We start from the raw sequence: 6,925 nt of genomic DNA, 5'->3' as shown, positions 1-6,925 counted from the left end.
GGGACTTTTCCCCTTCGATTTTCCTCTCTGTCCTCTCTCCCCCGTATTTTCATTTTTCCCTTTTTCTCTATATTTTGTTTGGTTCTTTCTCTCTGTTTTTAGTTTGTCTTCTGCCCACTTCTGGTTGTTTCTATTTCTCTCCCTTTGTTTCTGGTCTCTTCTAAGTCCTTCTTGTCTGGTCTGTCGTCTGTCTACATGTCTATCATATTCATTTGCCCTTTTTGCCCTTTGTTTTCTTCCTGTCTCTGCCCTCTAGCTCTGTCTGTCTCTGTCTGTTTCCGGGATTCACTGCCTCTGCCGTTTTAATTCTTTCCCCCATCTGTCTATTATTTTTGTCTGTTAGTCTCTCTCTCTCTCTCTCTCTCTTCTCTCTCTCTCTCTCTCTCTCTCGCTCTTCCTCTCTCTCTCTCTCTCTCTCTCTCTCTCTCTCCTCCTCTCTCTCATCTCTCCCCTCCTTCTTCTCCTCCTCCCCTCTCCTCTCTCTCTCTCTTGCTCTCTCTCTCCCCCCCCTCTTTTTTTACCCCCCCCCCCCCCCCCTCCCCTCTCTCTCGCGCGCCTCTTCTCTCTCTCTCTCTCTCTCTCTCTCTCCTCTATCTCTTTCCCTCCCTCCCCTCTCTCTCTTTCCCTTCCTATTTTTTTCTCTCTCTCTCTCTTACTTTTCCCTTTCTTATTTCTCCTCTCTTCTCTCATTTTTCCCTCTTTCTCTTCCCTCTCTGTCTTTCTGTTTCTGTAGTCTTTCTCCATCTCAGCCTGTTTTGTCTGACTGTCTGGCTGTCTTTCTGTCTTTTTTGTCTCTTTTTCTCTTTCTATATGTGTGTGTGTCTTTGCCTGTCTGCCTCTCTGTTTATCTGTCTGTCTTCCTTCCTGCATGATTGTCCCCCTCTCTGTCCCTTCTCTCTCAATCTGTTTTTCATTGTTTGTCCTTCCAACTCTCCATCACACCCCCCCCCTTCCTCCCCCCTTCCCCAAACCCTGTCCCTTCCTCCCTCTTCCCTCCACCCACCCTCCGCCCCTTCCTCCCACTACCCCCTTTTCCCCCCCCCTCCTCTCCCTTACCCCCCACCCTTCACCCATCCCCCCTTCCCCCCACCCTAGCCCCCCCCACCCCCTTTTCTTCTCCTCTGCGACGCCTGGGAAGAATAAAACAGAAGAAACATCGCCACAACAACCATCCCCAGACAGCGTGGCAAGAATGTCTTACAGGGAAAATATTCGACCGGTTGGGGAGTGACCCTATGTTGCACGCGAATGTTGCATTTGCAGTCGTTTTTTTTTTTTTTCATTTGTGGCTGGATCTTGTTTTCTACTCTGTTTTTTTTCTGTCTCTGTCTCTGTTTTTTGTTTTTTTTGTTTTTGCCTTTCCTCTTGTTCCTTTTTTCCTCTCTCTCTCTCTGTCTCTGTCTCTCCCGTCTCTCTCTCTCTCCCTCTCTTTCTCTCTCCCCCTTCCTCTCTCTCTCTCTCTCTCTCTCTCTCTCTCTCCTCCCCTCCCTCTCTCTCTCTCTGTCTGTCTGTCTCTCTCTCTCTCTCTGTCTCTCTCTTATTTTCTCTCTCTCATTTTCTCTCTCTCATATTCTCTCTCTCATATTCTCATTCTCTCTCTCATATTCTCTCTCTCAAATTTCTCTCTCTCATATCTCTCATATTCTCTCTCTCATATTCCCCTCTCTCTCTCCTCTCCTCTCTCTCTCACACACAAAACACATCCGCCTATTTCGCCTCCAAACCTTAGATTGTATTTTCTATCAAAAATTTACCACGTTCATTAAAAGACGAGAGGGAAAAATCGCTCACTTAAAGCATAAAATTTTTTTTATTCAAAAACGGGAAAAAAAGCATGTTTTAGTACCTTTTTTTTGAGACAAAAAATTTTGTCTTATAAATTTGGGTTAACTGTAAGGGGGTTTAATGGGGTTTTTATTCCTTTAAGGAGGAGATAAAAATTGGGAAACGACTCTGTTTTCATTAGCTTTCCTTTTAACAGTGTGAAGCAACTAGATGCTGAAATTTTAGGGGTTAATTTTTTCCTTTAAAATAAGGGGTTTTTTTGCCCTTTTCGTTTTTGGGGGATAATTAAAATAATTTTTTAGTTGAAGTTTAAAAACGAAAATCTTGTGGGAAAGGTTTTTTTAGATGATTATAATGAGAATAAGTGGGGTTAGATAAAAAAAAAAATAAAATTAAAATGTTTAAAAACAAACAAACAAACAAAACTTTTAAAAGGAAAAATGAAATGAATTAAGAAAAAAAACGAAGAGTTTTAAATTTTACCAAAACTTCCTATTTTTTCCATAAAACTAAATACGAAGATAGATTTGATAAATGATACCCCAGAAAAGACAACAGATAAAAGAAAAGAGAGAAAAATCTTTTAAATTTTCCCTAGAAAACGTCACCTTCCCAAATTTTTTCCTTTTTTTGTATTTTCCAAATTTAAAAAGACTTTTCGTCATTCGTGGGTTGGGGACTTTCGAGGCAAACGGGGGGGGGGAACGGGACGCGGCTCGGCCTGCGGGGGAGGGGAACGAGTGCGACTGTGAGATCTTCGGGGTTTTTACTGTTGTTGTTGTTGTTGGTTTTGGTTTTTGATTTTTTTTGTTGTTGATTTTTTTTTTGTTGTTGTTGATTTTGTTGTTGTTTTTGTTGTTTTATTTTGTTTTTTTTGTTGTTTTTTATTATTGCGTTCATATTAGCATTATTTTTACGTTCTTATTATTATCATCATTTTCATTAATAATAAAAATAAAGATAATATGATAATAATGATAAAGTTATAATAAAGATAATATGATAAAATAATAATGATGGGGAAAAAAATAAATTTAAAGATGATTAAAAAAATAATGGGTGAAAAATAATAAAAATAAAAGATAATAATAATAATTTAAAAATAATAAAATTAAAAAATAATAATAAAAATAATGAAATTAAAATTTATAATGATAATGATAATGAAAAATGATAAAATAATGTAATGATAAAGAAAAATGATTGAAAGGTAATGATAATGATAATGATAATGATAATGATAATAATAATAATAATAATAAAAATAAGATAAAGAAATGGGTAATTAATTAAAGAAATGAAATATAATGATAATAAAATGATAAAGAAATGATAAAAGATAAAGATAATGGGTAAAAATAAAATAATAAAAATAATAATAATAATGATAGTAAAATAATAATAAAATTATAGTAAAAATAAAAAAAATAAAAATTTAAAAAAATAATAATAACAAAAATAATAATGATAAAAAAAATAAAAAAAAAGATGAAAATTCATGCCTGAAGGTAATTAAAGCTAAACTGAATGAAAATGAAACCAATAATGAGAAATTTTACATGGGAAATGAGAAAATAGAAACGAAAAATTTCCGGGTGAATAATAACGACAAACAAAACAAAAAAACGTACAGGGGGAAACAAGCAAAAAACTCGTTAATCTGCAAAAACAATATTTTTAAAATGAGTTGTATAAATTTAGGAATCAATTTGATTAAGTTGAAAAGGGCCCCTCCCCCCGGAAAAGAAAGGAGACTTTATTATGTGTGCGAAAGGGGAAAAACACACCCCACCACACACCACACACACAAACACACCCACACACCCACAAAAACATATATATATATTTATATATTATATAATATATCTTATCTTATATATTATTATGTATATTATAAAATATATATATATATATATTTTAAAAATAAAACAAAAATTTTAAAATTATTATATTGATATTAGTATTTTTATGTGTGTGTGTGGTTGGGGTGTGTGTGTGTATATATAGGTTTTTATATATATATTTTTATCTATATATATAAAAAATATAAAATAAAATATATTAATATATATTTTATGTTGGGGGTGTGTGTGTGTGGGGGTTTTTGTGTGTTGTGTGTGTGTGTGTTTGTGTTGTTGGTGGGGTGTATATAAAATATATATATATATATATATATTTTATATTTTATATATTATATTATATAACATATTCATATATTACACCCTATATACACACGCACACCACACACACACACACACACCACACACACACACACAAAATTTTTAATAAAAATATAATATAATTATAATTAAATAAATATATAATATTAATATTATATGGTGTGTGTGTGTGTGTGTGTGTGTGTGGTAGGGTTTGGTGTGTGCGTGTGTATATAGTGTATATATAAAATATGTATTAAATTATTTATATGTATTTTAATATTAAATATTAATATATATTATATACCACACACACCCCACACCCCACCACACACACACACACACACAACACCCCCACACACACACAAATATTATATACATTATATAATATATAATTTTTTTTATATATAATATTTAAATTTTAAAAATTATACATTTAATATAACACACACACAACAACCAACATTATATATCTATATACAATATAATATATGTATATATATATATATATATATATATAATATAATTATAATAATAAATATATATTATACAATATTATATATATATACACCACATAAACACATGAAAAAAACCATACAAAAAACACCACACACACACAAAAATGTACATAGGGGTTTGTATCTAAGTGTGCGTGTGTGAGTGATGGATTGAGAGGAGTGAAAAGTGTCTGCTGTGTGCCCATCTAAATGCGTATTGTGCTAGTACGTATCCCCAAAACCCACTACTCACCATTTTAACCGTTCCCCATAAAAGATTGCGGTCAATACATTGCAGGATCAGGCCCAATCGTGCAACACGACGTCTCGTTGCAATGGAAAGGTGTGCTGTTGCCATGTTAAGGAGAGCGTCGTGTGAGGGGGTTATCCAAAGGGGAAAAGGGGTTGGGGAGGGAAAAAGGGGGGGGAAGGGAAGGAAAGGTCGGGGAAAAGGGAAAAAAAGGAAAGAGAGAGGGGGGGGAGGAAAGGGGGAAAGAAGGGGAAAAAGAGAGGAGGGGAGGTGTGAGAGACGGAAGAAGAGAGAGTGGAGAGAGAGAGAGAGAGAGAGTGAAAAAAAAAGAGAGAGTCTGAGAGAGAGAGAGAGAGGGGAGAGGAAAAGATAGAGAGATAAAAAAGAGGAAGTCGGGGAAAAGAGAGAGAGAAAGAGAGAGAGGAGAGGGAGAGAAAGAGGAGAGAGAGAGAGAGAGAGAGAAAAAAGAGAGTCTAGAGGGGAAAGAGCGGAGAGTGAAAAAAGAGGTCTGAGGGAGAGAGCGAGAGAGTGAAGAAAGAGAAAGGGGGAAAAGAAGAAAAGAGAAGAAAAAGAAAAAGAGAGGGGGAGAAGAAAGGAGAGAGAGGAGAAGAGGAAAGAGAAAAGAGAGGGTGAAAGAAGAGAGAAAAAGGGGAAAGAGAGAAGAGAGGGGAGAGAGAGAGGGAGAGAGAGAGAGAGAGAGGAAGAGAGAGAGAAAAGGGAAAAGGAGAAGAAGAGAGAGACAGAGAAAAAGAGAGGTCTGAGAAAAGGAAGAGAAAGAGAATTTAGAGAGTGAAAAGAGAGAGAGTCGAAGAGAGAGAAAGAGAGAAAGAGAGAGAGAGAAAGCAGGCAAGGAAGGGCGGGGAGCACGCCACTGATGATCACAGTGTGCCCAACGAGCACAAAGGGGAACCCGGGAAATATAAGCCCGGGAAGCAAAGAGTTTCCCCGAGCAAAATTGTGTCTATTTTTGCCGATTCGAAATGGGTTGAGCTCGTCTGCAGTGCATGGCGAGGGGAGGGGGGGGGAGGGGGGGCCGCCTTCTCTTCTCCTCTCGGTCTCGTCTCTCTCTTTCTCCTCCTTGCCTTTTTTTTTCTGCCGCTCCTTTAAACCGCCTCTTTTTTTCTTGAATTGTCTGTCTGTCTCGCTCCATGTGCATATATATAATATATATATAATATTAATATATATAATATAATATATATATATTATATATATATAATATATATATTTACATATTATACATATATATAAAATATTATCTAATTACATACAATACATAATATACATTATATACTATATATACAAAAATATACATATATTAAAATAATATATATACATATATATTTCATAAAATATATATATATCATATATATATACATAATATATAACTATATATGTATTATTAATATGAAATTATATATATATGTTTTATTTTATTTTATATATTATTTTATATAATTTTTTTATTTTCTCAAACCCAAAATTATTATATATTATGTATAAAAATTTTTTTAAAAATAAAATTTTATATTTATATCTTTATTCTATATTTTTATTTAAAATTTTTAAAATTTTTGGTTATTTTATATGTATATATATATATTTTTTTTTTATGTATATTCTATTTTATTTTCTAAAAATGTTTATGTATATAATAGGTATATATATTTTAATATATTTATAATATATGTATATATATATAATGTATTTATCTGTATATATAATAAATTTTGTTCATAATATTTTTTTTGTAATATATATTATTGTTATATTATATTGTGATATTTTAAAATATGTTATATATATATATGTATATATATTTTATTATCTATTTTATGTAAATTAAAATATGTATATATATTATGTAATATATTTTGGTAATAAAATTAGGGAATTTTAATATGTATATTTATGTATATATATATATGTTATATTGTATATATATGTATTATATTTAATGTATGTTAAGAAATGTAATAAAATGTAATATTTTGTATATATATGTATATATAGGGTTATTATATATATATTTATATATATTATGTATTCTATTTTTTGAATATATATCAAATGTATATATTATATTTTTATATATATATATTTTATAATATATATATAATATATAAAATTATATTATATATATACATTATATATAAAATTTTATATATATGAAATATTATATATTATATTATATAATAAATATATTAACTAAAATATTCATTATATATTAATAT

Source organism: Penaeus monodon, chromosome 5 (assembly GCF_015228065.2).
Source record: "Penaeus monodon isolate SGIC_2016 chromosome 5, NSTDA_Pmon_1, whole genome shotgun sequence".
Lineage (NCBI taxonomy): Eukaryota > Metazoa > Arthropoda > Malacostraca > Decapoda > Penaeidae > Penaeus > Penaeus monodon.
This window is presented reverse-complemented; position numbering follows the sequence as displayed.